The sequence below is a fragment of the Bubalus kerabau genome, chromosome 9, assembly GCF_029407905.1.
Source record: "Bubalus kerabau isolate K-KA32 ecotype Philippines breed swamp buffalo chromosome 9, PCC_UOA_SB_1v2, whole genome shotgun sequence".
NCBI lineage: Eukaryota > Metazoa > Chordata > Mammalia > Artiodactyla > Bovidae > Bubalus > Bubalus kerabau.
Window position 1 is genome coordinate 43,969,019 of NC_073632.1, and position 16,136 is coordinate 43,985,154.

Below are 16,136 nucleotides of genomic sequence, written 5' to 3' on the forward strand. Positions count from 1 at the left end.
CCAATCTTTCATTTTCAGATTGCCTAAATTAACTAAGTGAAATTACCATAATAAAAAAGAATGGATTCTGGAGGAAGCACCACAGTTCTTTCTAGTGTTGTTGCTAGTGATCATTCTAACAGACCTCTAATTAAATGGACTAGCTCTCTCCAGGATCGCAGGTTGACTCGATTCTGCATTCTGTGACTCTTACTTGAAAATAGACCAGCCCTCCTATAGCAATAACGCTGCGATTCCCGGCCTAAGGGACTTTCCCGTGTACTACGTTTGTAGTATGGAATTAGTAAGAGACCTACTACCTCGAGAGGAAAAAAAAATTTTTTTTTGTTTGTTTGTTTGCTTTTTAATGAAACTCCACAGGGGAAAACTTTGTCCATGAGAAAGATACTAGTTTTCTGGGAAATTTTGGTTGGGTGGGGCTAGATGATGAGGGAGGGGACTGAGTTAGAAAAGAAAAAACATATCAGTCTCGGATGAGATGGGATTTTTTTCAACCAGGTAGAGAGCACAGAAAACAGCAGGTAGACTCCTCTGCTCACTGCTTTGCTGGGAGCAAGGGATAGGAGGGACGCTGTCTGAACTGGGAAGGCTAGTGTGCCTCTCGGTTCGGGATTTGGCACCGGGAAAAAGGCAGAGCCCTGCTCTCCGCTTCCCAGCTAGGCGGTGATCGCCCCCTGTGACTCGGGAGGCACACAGCAATCTGAGATCCGCCGCTGCCGCAGCCGCCCGACCCCTCACAGCCCCCAGCTCTCCCGCCTGGCCTGCGGGGAGCCACACTCGAGCTCCCTGGACAGCTGTGTGCCCAAGCTCCAGGTCTAGGCCCCTCTAACCCCGGAGAGACCGGTCTCAGCTCCTCAGAGACTTCTGTGACCCCGGGTTCTGCCACCCTGATCACTTTCGTGGGCTCCCCAAGCTGTGACTTCAGTTGGCCTGGAAGCCCTGAGCGCCCACTCTGCCTCCCCAGCGCGCTCCTAGCCCAGGGCTCAAGCGCCTGGGCGGGACACGCGGTGGCTCAGCTACAGGACTGGGGCCTCGGGGTAAATCCTCTCCTCCCCCTTCTCCGCGTACTGCCCTGCCCTCTCCCTGCAGCAGGCGGCTCCCGTGCTTGCGCCCAGCTCTCGGCAGAAGACACCTGCGCTTCCTTCCCCACCCTTCTCCTCCGCCCTTTTCGCTGCGGTTTCTCCCCGGCCTTGGGGAGCTCGGGAGCGGCAGCTGACGGAGGAGCAGGGGAGGAGGGAGAAGGCGAGGAGGAGTAAGGGCGGGGTGGGTGGGGAGACAGCCGAGAGGGTGTGGACTGGCAGCCACTCTGCAGCTGGTCGCCGGGGACCCGATCCCTCCCGCGTGCCCGAGTGATGGAGGGGAAGACATTCGCTTAGACACACACACACGCGCGCACACAGCTGGGCAGGTCTCCCGGAGGCAGCCGCCGGGGGCCGGGCGGCGGCCTGACAGCAGCAGCCGCGGGGAGCCGGACGCCCACACAGCTTGGCCCCGGCCGTTGCAAGACCCAGGAAGGGAAGATCCCAGCCGCACTGACTGTTGCTCTTTTAGGCAGATCGGGAGGAAGCAGGCTGCCCGAGGACCTGTCACCGCGGACGCAGGAGGCTCTCCGCTCGGCGCTCAGAGTCCAGGGCCGCGCCGGTGCTGCCGTGGGGAGAGGAGGATGCTCACCTCCGCCCGCAGAGCGTCTGCGGGCCGTGACACTGCGCGGACTCAGGCTCCCGCGGCAGCCCCTGTTGTGCCCGCGCCGCGGGAGCGCGCCCTGTCGTACCTGCCTCCAGCCTCTCGGGCAAGTGCAGGAAACGCGCCCTAAACTCCACTACTTCTCGCCCGCCTCCTCCCCTTCTCGGCTCCCCGCCCCGGACCTCGCAGCCGCCGGCGTGTAGGACCCGCCCGCCTCTTACTCTCACGCGCGCACGCACTGCCCCGCTCGCTCGCTCCCATTCAAGCAGACTGGCTCTCCGTGCAGCCAAAGCCCGGGGCATCCGAAACTACTGGACCAACTGCCACCGGGACTGCAGGAGGCACCCGTGGCCCGGCGCGACTCGTCGCTGGTCCCCGCACCCTGGACTCTCGCCCGCGCCGCCGCCGCCGGAGACCTCGGTGAGCAGGGCTTGCTGCCCGCCTCACGCCGGGGAGGGGCTCGAGCCCCCTTGGGGGCTGATGGTTCGTAGATTAGTGGGGAAATGGGAAGGGAGGAGGTCTCCAAGGGGTGACCTGCTGTGATGCCAGCCAAAGCGCTTTGTGGGGCGCGGTGCTCTTGGGCACTGCCTGGGGGAGACTTTTGAGACGTTCTCTGGGGCTTGGGGTTAAACTAGTGCCAGACGGAAAACGGCAGGGATGATTCTCGGGGTAAATTGAGACTCACTGGTGTCAGTCTGTCTGTCTCCTTGAGCTGGGCGCAGCGCTCTGGGTTCTCTTTGAGGGAGGGAGGACACGCGTTAACTGCGTTCAGCAGAGTTTGGGGGCCCGCACACAGTCACTTCCTGGAGTGGCTGTGGGGCTGTCGCTTGGAGCGCGAGACGGCTCTGGGCGAGTTCGCGGCCTCCAGGCGGGAGGAGTGGGCAAGTAGCGGGCAGGCAAAGGCTCTGCGAACTTGCGGGTGGGGTGCGTTCTCCGCCCCGCAGGCCCCCACCCTTAAAAGTACCAGTCCCCGCCCCAGGGCAGCCCCAGTTCACGCAACCCTTCCCACCCACCCCCGACACACACACACACACGCCCGCGCACACACACATTCAGGAGGTGGATTCAATGGAGTGGGTGGTCATACCGTTGTTACTAAAAAGTGAGCGAGGTCGCTGTGGCTACTGACTGGAGCGCAGAGACTTCCGCTTCTGGCACTTGGGCGACCGCCTGCGTTTAGGGAAGCGAGGAAGGAGCGCCCAGCCCCCTGCGCATGCCTCTACCTGAAGGTTCCAGGTGCAGAGCGAACAAACCCTTGTCGCAACTCCGGAATCCCTTCGCCTTGGTGGACCCCGCTCTCTGGCTTCCCTCTTTGAGTGCTTATGGGTGCCCACCCAAGGGAGCTGCCGCTCAGATCCCGGTCTCCCTAGTACTAACCTGGTGGGTCGGACTCTCTTTCTCTCTCTCTTCTTCCCTTCCTCTCCCTCTCCGCATACCAGCTTCTTCATGGAAAACATTGATCCCGTAAGGAGAGGTTTAATATTTGCAAAGTGCTTTATATCATATTACTTTGTGGATACATTTAATTGCACTGTAACTCTTCTCTGATTTATGTAAACTTAGTCGGATAAATAGCGAGAAGGGTCGGGTTGGGGTTGGGAGCAAGAGTGGGTGGGCGTTCTTTCTCTAAAGGTGCTCTTATCTAAACTGATCTGCTAGAAGTAATTTAAAGCTGGTGCTTCTGAAAGCTTTTTTTGCTCAGTAGTTTTGACATATTTCAGGGCTTTAGACAAATGTTTCCACAGTACAATTTATTTCAAGTATATTCAGCTTCTATTCCAAGAAAAAGTTGAAAATAATGAAAGGGATTACAAAATTGGATATCAAAACTATTTGAATGTTTTTATTGGCATCAATTATGTTGTAGCAGATTTTTTTTTAAGTTGCCATAGTGGTTCTTCCTGGTGAAGCTTTTAAAAGGAGAAATGAAAGCAATGCTACCTACCTCCAAGTGACTGAGCAGCAGGGTAGGCTTCTTTAGGAATATGGAGTCATTCACTAGTGAACTGATGAAGACAGAGGAAAACATTATAAGAAACATAATGATGGGAAAGAAACTGTGGCTTAAAACCAACTGCTTCCCGTGCAGGGGGTCTTAACAGTCAACAACAACAACAACAACAAACTTCTCTGGCCCCTTCTAGATTACTCTGAGTTATTTAAAAATATTCTTTCCTGGATTAATAACATGTTTAGAAACATCATCAATAATGTAATGTTTTCAAATAGTTGCCTAAAGTAGATTATATGGGAAATTACCAGCATACTCTTCAGAGTTTTGCAAAAGTGCTAGGATCATGGTTTCTAGGTTAAGCCAGACCTCATGCTTACATTTTAATGTGGAAATTACTCCCTTTGACTTCTTTATGAGAAGGTGCTGCCCACAGAGAGTTGACTATGCTTGCATTATTGTTCGTACCATTTTGCAGGCATACGCAGATGTTTTTGAATGAATAATCTTCTTATTCACTGAATTTTCACTCATTCAAAAAGTATTTACTGAGCGCAGGAGTACACACAAAGCTGAGCTGAGTGTTATTTTAAATAACACGGAAGAGTTTTCAGTGGAAGCAGGGTGCTTACTCCTACACTGTGTAAAAAGAACAGCAGAATAGTGACTTACTTAAGGAAGCAGCATTTTGCCCAAAGTAGGTGGTCAATCATGAGTTGTTGACTCAAAAATCATATAAGCTGTTCACTAGTCAGCTTTGTTTTCACCGTAAATCTCAACATTATTCTTAACACACTGTGTCATTTAGCTATGACTCAACTTTAGAGAATTGATGTTGACTTTAATCCTGTCACTCTTTGTCTGAATACTTTGGAGAAATAGAACTATCTGTGCACCGCTCTAGCTCTCCCTGTGTGATTTCTGTGGAGCAGTGCTGGATCTGCATATGTCATTAGTATTCATTTATGAGTAAATGCAAATGTTCCTGTTGCATTGAGAAAGCAAACCTGAATTCATAGGATGCAACAAATTTTATGCTCCTTTTCTCATCCTTTTATTTTTATAATCTCAGAAATAGTAACATCTCTTATGAGTACAATTACATGTACAAGAGCAGATAAGAAAAATGGTTATTCAGGATCCATTAGAAAGAGGGAAATGTGTTATGGAAATTTTAGTTGAGAAGAATTCTCTGACTCTTGCGGAAGGTCTGGTGAGGTAGTCTTTTATTTTAGAGATGCTTATTCATGAATGAAGTAACTCTCAAAGTAACTTCTAGTAAAATGAGATAGCAATCCCTTAGTAAAAGGGACACTTGCTAAAATCGATACTAAAATCTCTGGGTATGAGCAGTAACACTATTATGCCATTGAAATTATGTGAACACTTGCATATTTTATTTGTGCATAATTTTTAAAATTTCTTTTTAATACTTATTCAAATATTTCATATTCTGAGATTATTGCAATTAAATGAGTTCTTGTCTGGTAATGGACTTATAGAGGTTTTTTTGTTTTAAGTAAAGGTGAATAGTTTGAAAAGAGAGAACAGGTCAGGTAAAGAAATTATTATTCAAACCTCAGATTTATCTTCATTCAAGTTCTGTCCTTTTTTGCTGGGGAACTGAAGTGACAGTTGATTAGTTCTGTCCGACTCGGCTCAACTCCATGGACTATACAGTCCATGGAATTCTCCAGGCCAGAATACTGGAGTGGATAGCTGTTTCCTTCTCCAGGGTTTGCTGGGGAGAGGAACCTTAAAACCAAAATAACCTATGGTTTATTTCACTAATTTAACTATGACCTAAATTGTTATTATTGAGAAAAAATCCTACCTTGCATTGTAATTTTTCTGTGAATTTAATACAGATTCTTTAAAACCAGCAAAAGTGTAACTTTTCCCTCCCCCTTAAATCGAATTTAACTGTTGACAAATTTTGCTCACTCTGGAATAGATGTTTGTTTCTGAGGGTCATGATGTTATCCTAACCTTTATCAGATCAGATCAGATCAGTCGCTCAGTCGTGTCCGACTCTTTGTGACCCCATGAATCTCAGCACTCCAGGCCTCCCTGTCCATCACCAACTCCCGGAGTTCACTGAGACTCACGTCCATCGAGTCAGTGATGCCATCAAGCCATCTCATCCTCTGTCGTCCCCTTCTCCTCCTGCCCCTAATCCCTCCCAGCATCAGAGTCTTTTCCAATGAGTCAACTCTTCACATGAGGTGGCCAAAGTACTGGAGTTTCAGCTTAAGCAGTGCAATTAAAGGAAACTATTTAGACCTGCACTTGAAAATCACTGATCTAACTGAAAACCATTTCAGAGCAGCTAACATTTATCAAAAGTAGAAGTAAAATATTCTGTCTGGAGATCCATATAATGTATAGGCAGGATAAATGAACTTCTTTAAATCTCAAATGCAAGTTCCATTATTATGTCTTAATTAACATTTGGTACAATGGTACAATTTTTCCTGTTCTTAAAAAGTTTTATGAAAGAAACCCTGTCAATATTAAAAGATGAGTACAGAGTTTGACTTTAGGCCATTTTACCCAGATATTGTGTGGGAAATAGGTAAGTTACACATATATATATACACATGTACATGTATACATATAAAATACATCTTTATATTTATGTATTTATTTATATTTAGGTATATATCTACATTTTGTCTAAAAACTCTTTTTTAAAGATTTTTTTGATGTGGACCATTTTTAAAATCTTTATTGAATTTGTTACAATGTTGCCTCTGTTTTATGTTTTTTGGTATTTTGGTCAGGAGGCATGTGGGATCTTAGCTCCCCAACCAGGGATCGAACCCACAGCCCCCTGCATTGGAAGGGGAAATCTTAACCACTGGACAAGTGACAAGTGAAGTTGCTCAGTCATGTACGACTCTTTGCGATCCCATGGACTGTAGCCTACCGGGCTCCTCCATCCATGGAATTTTTCCAGGCAAGAGTACTGGAGTGGGTTGCCATTTCCTTCTACAGGGGATCTTCCTGACCTGGGGATCGAACCCAGGTCTCCCGCATTTCAGGCAGACGCTTTACCCTCTAAGCCACCTTGAAATCCCTTGTCTAATAACTTTGAACAATAGGAAGAGTCCTCTTGGTGGCATAAGTGGTTTGTGAGGTCAGCATTAGCTGGAGAATGGTACTTATTAAATGCTCAACTAGTCTTGATATTAAAAATTGGGAGGGTACTAAACTTTTTTGAATAAGTTATTTAAAAAAATACATCATAATCTTTAGTATGTGCTTGACACTGTCCAAAGAACTTTGATAATGTAACTCAATTCTGGTAGCCGCCCTGCTCTCCCCAGAGAGAAAATAAGTAGATAAAGCAGGTGTTTCTTTTTTATTATTATTATTATTATTATCCTCATTTAGCCAGTGAGGAAGATGAGGTTCAGCAAGCCTAAATAGATGGCTGAACCCCACAGCTACTAAGTGGCAGAGCTGGTATGTGGGCCCAGGCAGTCCACTGTGCTGTGCTGCTGCTTCTGAACAGATGTTTTTTGGTTTGTTTGTTTGTTTCAGTTTTCTTAAACAGGGAACCAAAGGGGGGCCCCGTTAAGTTGTAAAGCAAACGCATTCTAGCAGCTGAGATTTATGACAGCTTTCAAATTAGAGTGAATTCTTAAGGAATTCATAAGGAAGGCGATTGGCATGACGTGCAGAAATAACCTGAACTAGGGCAATGCTAGATCAGTACTATAGCTTAATGCAGTTTTTAATGGACTCAATAATTTTCTTAGGTTCAACTACTTTTTAAAATTAGGTAACTTAAGAACTGATGCCCTATTTAAGTAGTTTTAATGGCTCAGAGGTTGTGATACTGACTGTTTTATGTTTCCCATAATATCCTTATAATGTGGACCTTTTGCATAGAGGTCAGTGTTATGTGTTCCTATATGGTACTTGCCAGAGGAACAGAGTTTAATGTGAAGGTGTGAAATGAGACTTATTCTGCTCTGACCCATGTGTCATACAGTAAGCATCCAATTAATGTTTACTGCATGAACTAATGAAGGATTTTCTAGAAGTTGATAGTCCAGAAACTTTACATATCTTTATAATTGCACAGTTTTAAGATTGTGATTTAATATTGTATAGACTTTTTTCTTTGTCATGATGACCTCAGGGCATTACCATCTAGAGACCCTGGAATAACAATCTTTATAAGATTGAGTGGCCTGAGATGAAGGAAGAGGGTGGGGAAGGAAAGTAAAATGATAAATTGATTAAAATGTTTAAATTTAGAAGTTGACAAAAGGAAAACTGCCTGTAATTATACCTTTTATTTTTTAAAGGCATATAAGACATAATTAACATTAAGTAACAGAATCTTTACACTGCTAATGGAGTAGCATTACAACTCTCCTATCATAAATATTAACAATCTTACTATTTGAGTATAGTTTAGGGAACTATTTAGAAACATATTAAAATGTCACTGTAATACTCTTTGCCATAGCTAAATCAAGTCAATAAAAAAAATCACAGTAATTCTGAATGTGCTTAACATAAATATTGTGTTTATCACAGTAGAAGTACAGTACTGGAGTCAGGCAGACCTGGCTGAATTAGAATCCCTGTTTCACAGCTTGTTGGCTGTGGGGTCTTGGACATATTACCTAACCTTTCTAGTTCCTAGTAATCTGATCTGTTATATGGTTATAGAAATAGCATTCTAGGTTTCTCTATATCTAGATTTGATAATATATGGAAAATGCCTAGCATGTAGTGTCATATACAGTGAAGATTCAGGAAGTCGTAACTGATGTCACTGTTACCATCATAATCTTTAAATTACTGTAACATCATCAGCAGTGGTTAAACATAATGGGTACATTGTTCTCTCTTTATCTGTTTATCAGTCTGTCTATGTGTGTGTGTGTGTCTGTGTGTATTGAATTGGCTGTTCTCCATTGCAAAGCATAGGTTCTGTGGATACTCTTATAGTTGAGAAAAGGCTATGAATAGAAGAAATAAGTGTTTCAGACTTAAGCGTTACTGGATATAAACCACAGAAATGGAGAGGAAGCTTTAGGATAGCTACTTCACAATATTTTTTTATTGCAAAGTCCAGCTATGTATGCTCACACAATTCTTTCGAAGATATATCCTCTTATACAAACACAATAAACGAGGAAGAGCGAAAGGTTTACTAAAAGCAACTGTTATATTTATCTGTTTATACCTTATGAGTTGAAGTATTAGGATGCACAAAAATTTCTTTCTTTTTTATACTTTTATACCATTTTCATGGATTAAAGTAAAAAAGCTATTTCCTAACTCTAATGATTAAATTTAAGTAACTCAATTTAAAAGTTTAATTTTATTCTTAGTTTTTTTTCTATAACTCATTAATTCCAGTAGCCAGTTGGCTATCCTCAGTTTATAAAGCTTCCATTTATTCCTCCATTTATTTTGTCCTAATGAATGTACTTATTTACCTCTTTTTCTCTGTAGAAATAATAAATGATAATAGCTAATTGACATTTACTGATGTACCAAGCTTTGTACAGGTCTTAACACATTACTTCCCCACAATGCAATCAATGGAATATGTGTCATTAGTAGTTCCATTTCACAGATGAGGAAACTGAGGCCCAGAGATGTCCTCTAGCTAGAGGGGTGGAGCCATAATCTAAACTCATGCCATCTGGCCTAGAGCCCACACTTAGCCACACCAACAGATGTCTGAGTAGCAATTAGCCCCTACGCACCATCCCTGTATTTCTGGGCCTAGAAACCTATGCCTTCCTACTTCCTTGTGTTTTCCCTGCAACAAAAGAGGGGTTTATCTTCAATAAAGGTTAATTTCCTGACTTTATCACCCTATTTTCCTGTGTATGTATATCACTATTTTCCTATGTATGTACAGTGGACATGAGAGCAAAGAATGAAACTAGATTAATTTTTAGTAAACTATTGCATCTGTTTTCAGTAGATTTAAGTTGATTGCCAAGATCCTGCTACATAGTTGCATTTATGCTTCCCATGCAGTGGTAGCGGATCACCAGTCCATGCTAGTAGAATTTATGCATCTGGTGAGTCAGCTGCCTGTGACCTGAACTTCTTAACTACCTCACTTCTTTCTGAGCTGAATGAAATAGAATGGGACCAAAGAGCCCTGGGAAGCTTGGAGAAGCAGAAGGCTCACCACAGGAAGCTTTGGAGTTCCTAAAGGATTACGCCCTCCTGAGAGTAGCTGGCAAAGGCCCGAGAACTGTTTCATGGGCCCCCTGAATGAGTGCCTCTCAAGGGGCAGGGATTGTCCCCTTTTTCTTGATGGTACTTGGCACATGGTTTAATGGGGTAGACTCAGAGATTCTCCCTTCACACATCCAGAACCTGGAGAGCAGACCACTGAGGGATCCACAGAAGGAAGGATAGAAAGAGGAAGGCAGAGGCAGAAAACAGGGCAGATAAGGGAGATGTGAGGAGGTGAAAGGCCAGCAGATACCTTGGTAACCAGTGGGAGTAGTTATTTTCATTTTATGTTTATTTAGGTATAGTTACAATCTTCTGTTCCCAAATCTAGCCTACATATGCAGTACCCATGTAACCCTGCTATGACTCTTTAAAAGGAAGGACATTATTGCTTATTGTCCTGATCTGGCACACCATAATGAGCTAATAAATATTAGCTATAATTATTATTGCTTGATTGTCTATAGATAGAATTACTTTCCTTAATCAGGTATTTATCTTATTCTCATACACCATATACTCTGAAATGGATGACTAGACAGTCAAAGGTTACTTGGCAGCATTCAGTTTTGAAATTTCTGAATTCTGCAAATACTTGCATCCTTTGAATAACAGATACACAGCTCTGTACTTAACCAACAGTAAGATCAAGAGTTTAAGGATTTTCATACAACATTACTTTCTTAATGTTACCTCTTCTCAAATACTTTGTTATTTTGCTTTTCTATACTGGCAGTGTCATCTGTCCAGATACCCAAGAAAAGTGAGAAAATAGAAAAAAAAAAATCACAGTAGCAACACAAGTAATTTGGGATCATCTTGTATTTTTCCTTCTCTTCCTCTAGTCTGTCACCTAGACATGACAGTCGCCTTTTGAACATCTACCTACCTACCAGCCCCAATTCTACTGCTTTAGTTGAAGCCATAAGAATTTCTCACCTGAATTACTAGCTTCCTTATTAGCTTTGTATCTCCATCTTCCTCAGTGCTTCTAAAATTCTTTCCTGAATGCAAACCTAATGATGTAATTCCCCTGCTTTATAGCCTGTAGCATCCTTTGTAAGCAGGATATATAGATGTGAGAGTTGGACTATAAAAGCTGAGCGCTGAAGAATTGATGCTTTGAACTGCGGTGTTGGAGAAGACTCTTGAGAGTCCCTTGGACTGCAAGGAGATCCAACCAGTCTATCCTAAAGGAGATCAGTCCTGGGTGTTCATTGGAAGGACTGATGCTAAAGCTGAAACTCCAGTATTTTGGCCACCTGATGTGAAGAGCTGACTCATTTGAAAAGACCCTGAAGCTGGGAAAGACTGAAGGCAGGAGGAGAAGGGGACGACAGAGGATGAGATGGCTGGATAGCATCACCGACTCGATGGATGTGAGTTTGAGTAAACTCCAGGAGTTGGTGATGGACAGGGAGGCCTGATGTGCTGCAGTCCATGGGGTCACAAAGAGTTGGACATGACTGAGCGACTGAACTGAACTGAACTGAAGCAAAGAATAGCTCACAAGTCCATGACTTTGCACATACCAGCCACTGTGTTAAGAGGGTTCTCTGCTTGTCTAACTTCTTATCTTCCTTACCACTTCTCTTGTTTTCTTATTCCTCTCCTTTGCAACTCGCCCCCCCCTCCGAGCTAGGATGGGATAGTTTTCTGATCCTTTATTATGTATAGTACAGACCATAGTCTATAGAATTATTTATTTGTTAATGGCCCCCTGATGTATGTATGTATACACATACTCCTCCCAACCTCCACCAGTGCCTGCCCTGCACCTTCATCCCTCACCCAACACAAAGCTGGTATAGACATTCTGGTAGCTGTACATATAGTACAGCTATCCGCATATACATAGTCTTAGTGCCAGGACTCTTTTGGTATTTAAAGTAGGCCTGACTTTAAAGTAGGAGAAAGACACTTTTTGTTGTTTGAGAAGAGAAGCAAGTGTGTTTTATAACCTCAGTTGGCAAAAGGGCCCTGGTGTAGGAGAGAGTGTAGGGCAGAGAAAGGAATGGGAGATCTTTGCGTGTTGCCCTGTGGATGCTCATATGAGGAAACAAGGTCTATGTTCTCCCCACCTCAGTCTGCACCAGACCACAGGTGGATAGTATGCCTCTTAGTCCCTGCTGTCTAAACACTTGCCACCAAGTATCACTTGCCAGCTTCGACCAGCTGGAGTGAGCAGCAAGAAACGACATCTGACAGCAGCTCAAGGTCATCACTCCTGCATCAGGCAGCTATTCACTGAGCACCTGCTGTCATCCAGGAATATCACTTAACTGATTCAAAGGACTGAGTTTGCCGCATGCATGCACGAGTGCTAAGTTGCTTCAGCTGTGTTCAACTGTTTGCTGCTCCATGGACTATAGCCCGCCAGGCTCCTCTGTCCATGGGATTTTCCAGGCAAGAATATTGGAGTGGGTTACCATTCCCTTCTCAAAGAGATCTTCCTGACCCTGGCATCAAACCTGGTTCTCCTGCATTGCAGGTGGATTCTTTACCATCTGAGCCACTAGGAAAACAGGAGTTTGGCACATGACAGGCTATCAAAGATGCAGTGAAATTGTGGTTGTAGGAGCCCATAAAACTCAGAAACTTTCAGAGGCCCCGCAACTATCCATTATTTGTCTTATTTTTTCCTTTGACTTCTTTTTAAGGAGCTCAGTGGCTATTCAATGTGTTCTCTCTGAGATGCTGATCACTCAGAATTTTTAACATTTTGGTTTTTTAGAACTCTCTGGAATAACTCACATTTTCTCAGTAAAGGAGGTTAACATTTATTTCATGAAAAGGGAGAACTTATACCATTTCCAGTGGACCTTGCATCCCTTACCCAAAAGAAGAGTTCTAGGAAAAGGAATACAAGTTAGTGTCTTTTGCTATTTTTTTAGCAAAAATAGTCTTTTGCTACTATATTTTAAAAATACATTTAAGTAGTTCTACTTTTTTATTATTAATATTTTCCCATCTGGATAGCTTTTTTTTTCCACCTGGGACAAACAAATTATTAATTCTATTTTAAAAATGTGCTGTATTCAGAAGAGTAGTTGCCAAATTTGTTGGGACCTATAACAAGATAATTAATTATCCAGCAACATGAAGACTATTGGAGTGCTGGATGTAAAACAGATGGTGGGAGAAGAGGGATGAGGCAGTCAGGATGCTGTGAGGGGTGTGATAAGTCTCTCAGGCTGTGTGGGGTAAAGCCACTTGTGTGCCAAGCCTCCCTCAGACTCCCTGCTGCACGTATTTTTCCCCATTGATCCTTCCACCACTCCATCACTTCACTCCTTGAGACCCCGGCTTCCCTGCCCCGCTGCCACCACATTCATTTTAAATGTCAAGGGAGAGTAAGGGGAGGTGAGGGCCAAAGGTCTGCTCCCCTTGGACCCTGGACACAATGCCAGCATCTGTGGCGGCCCCAGCACCTATCCCGTGGAGCAAGTCAGGCTGCCATTACCCTTGTCCTGACATTGCTTTTAGTCTTGCAGATGTAGAGCTTTAAAGAGTTTGAGGTTCATTTTAGAATCAGTTAAGATAAATGAATATTACAAGCAAACGCCATGCATTTTTTTTTTGTTGTTTGCAAATTTCAAAGACCTAACCTGAAGTCTAAACATTTCCCCAGAGAAAACCTGGTTGAATATCAGTGAAAAAATGCTTACAAGAAACTGTTACTACCCCCACCTCCCCCTGCCAACCTTTTCACAGAGATCTTTCTCTGTGTTGAATCCAGTTAGTGTGAATTAGCAGGTACATTTATACCAAGCTCAATATTTGATGGTAGAGATTATAGTAACTTCCTTGTTGATGCTTTTCTTATAGATTACCATCATGATGCATTTTTAACTCTGAAAGTCATAGTACTTGGTGGTAGGACAAAGGTGGTGACATTTAGAGTTCAGATATTAAAAAAAAATAAAATAAAATAACTGCAAAGTTTTTCACTCTTGCACCAGAATATACAGAATAATCTAGTTAAGATGTCTTCACAATAGTTACTCATTCATTATAAAAGAGTTCCTGATTTGAGGAAGTAGGCAGTCACCTTGCCTATCCCACCCTCTCAATATCAGACCCATCTTTTATCATTTAAAGTAGAGCTCCCTAAAATAGATTACACTGACAAGTAGTAATTACTGACAGCTGCATTTAATTAGCAAAGCAGATTCCTGCTCATGACAATAAAGTATTATTACATGTTTAGCATTAGCACTGGCAGTAAAAGAGGTGACTTTGCTAACATGGAACTAGAAAACCTGTTTTATTTATTTAAAAACACACAGAATTTGGCTGGAATTGAGCTTGTGCTACGTGGGAGTGTCTATGGTTACAAAAGGAAAGAAAAACAGTAACTATAAAAGTGGTTTTTTTAACAGGCAGATTGTACAAAGAATAAGAAATAGTCCAGTGCCAAACATTGGCCCCCAGTGTGGAATTGTGTGTCATTTTTTGTGTATCTGTTTGTGTGTGTTTGTGGGGCAATCAGGGTAGGGGTTATGGAGGTGTTTGGGTGTCAGAGACAGAAATACAATTAACCCATGTAAATTAGTAATTTCTGGTTATATTGATACTCTTGCTCTCCCTCTCTTCCTCCCTCTCTCCCCCTTCTCCCCTCCTCTCTTTTTTCCTTCTTTCCTTTTTTTTTTTTTTTGTACTTTAGCCTATACACAGCTCTGGTGGGATTCCAAAATCACAATAGGTGGTCAGTATTTTGAGCAAATATATACCACCTTCCTAACATCATCAATCTGCAGAGTGGAGAGCTGCTGCTAACTTTAAGAAGGCCTGTAAAGAACACTCAAACTAGGAGTCCTTGACTTACATGACATTTGCTATTTTCATTACTTAAGGGTATCACTCGAGATATATAAACAGATAAGCTTATTGCAGCATTATCAGTAGAATGATAGTCTAAGAACCTAATGTATTTTCTCACACTCATAAAACCCAACTCAAAAATATTTACTGGAGGTCTAAAAATGTGAATCAAAAATTATGATGTTGCATGTCTGGAAGTTGTTTTCACCAAGAAAGCTTAGTGTGGTTTCAGGGTGTTGCTTTAAGTTATCTGGACGGCATTTGTTTCTCGAGTTGTAAAAATAGACTCAGTATAAGATACTGCCATCTTGTAACTTGCCACTTATAAATGCTGTATTCATAAAAATCAACTTATGTATCCATGGCAATAAGAAGCAAGATGAATATGAATAAAGAAATCCTAAATTGATCCTCAAAAAATTTTCCATCATGAAACTGTTCAGCAGACTTGCTAAACTTCTTTTGTTTTTTTTTCCTCTCTCCCACTCACCCTCTAGTGGACATAAGCTAAAGAACAAGAGGCCTTCCCAGGCCAGAGCAAGGTAAACAAATAGAGATTCCACAAAGGATGTGACCAACACACTAGTTTGGTACTTATCCAAGTATAACATGACCTTCAGCTATGTTCACGACCCCAAACTAGGCAGCGTACCATCTTCATTCTCAAACACTGGTCATTCTAACAAGAGGGTTTAGAAAAAAAATTCAGGAGCTTATCTGTATTTCCGGAAGATTTTACAAAAAGTAAATTCTAAGAAACAGCGTTCATATGGATACTAAATATAAATATCTAAGCAATTATTCAGTTAAGACCATTTGAGTTATTTTGAATATTAAAGTACAAAGCTTCACTAAATTTAAAATCCTACTGAGTCCAATAATATATTGGTATTTAAATTCTATTAAGAATAGAGTTTTATTTTTATTTTGTGCTTTAGAAACCAACCAACAATAGATAATTCTTCACTGGAAGCATTTTATGGGATTCAAGGACATTTACTAAAAAGAAGTATTGTGATCATTGAAATTGGATATGTTTGACAACTCAATGTTTCAGCTATAAAACTTTCCAAAATTAGATCTATAAAATTGGAAACTCTGCCACGCAACTGCTCTAATTACTGTGCTAGTTCATAAATTAGTACTGAGGAATTAAGGCTCAAATATTCTCTTTTAAGAATGTCTTTGACTCAATATTGTCATTGCTCAGAATTCCATTTTCAGTCATTAAATACTTGTTGAAGGCCTACTGTGTATACAGAGATGAACAAAACACAGTCCTCTGGCTTCAAATGGAGAAGGCAGTGGCACCCCACTCCAGTACTCTTGCCTGGAAACTCCCATGAGCGGAGGAGCCTGGTGGGCTGCAGTCTATGGGGTCACTAAGAGTCAGACACGACTGAGCGACTTCACTTTCACTTTTCACTTTCATGCATTGGAGAAGGACATGGCA

At 42.6% G+C, this 16,136-nt stretch overlaps 1 protein-coding gene across 2 annotated transcripts in view; it reads left to right on the top strand.

Annotated features, from left to right (window-relative positions):
- The first annotated feature begins 1,964 nt into the window (after positions 1-1,964).
- Positions 1,965-16,136, top strand: part of HS3ST5 (heparan sulfate-glucosamine 3-sulfotransferase 5) — a 297,249-nt gene continuing 283,077 nt past the window's right edge. The window contains exon 1 of one of the 2 annotated variants that reach the window (XM_055535132.1): positions 1,965-2,103. The gene's annotated coding sequence lies outside the window, so the exon portion shown is untranslated. The remainder of the gene's footprint in view (positions 2,104-16,136) is intronic. The other variant, XM_055535133.1, reaches the window with a different exon arrangement.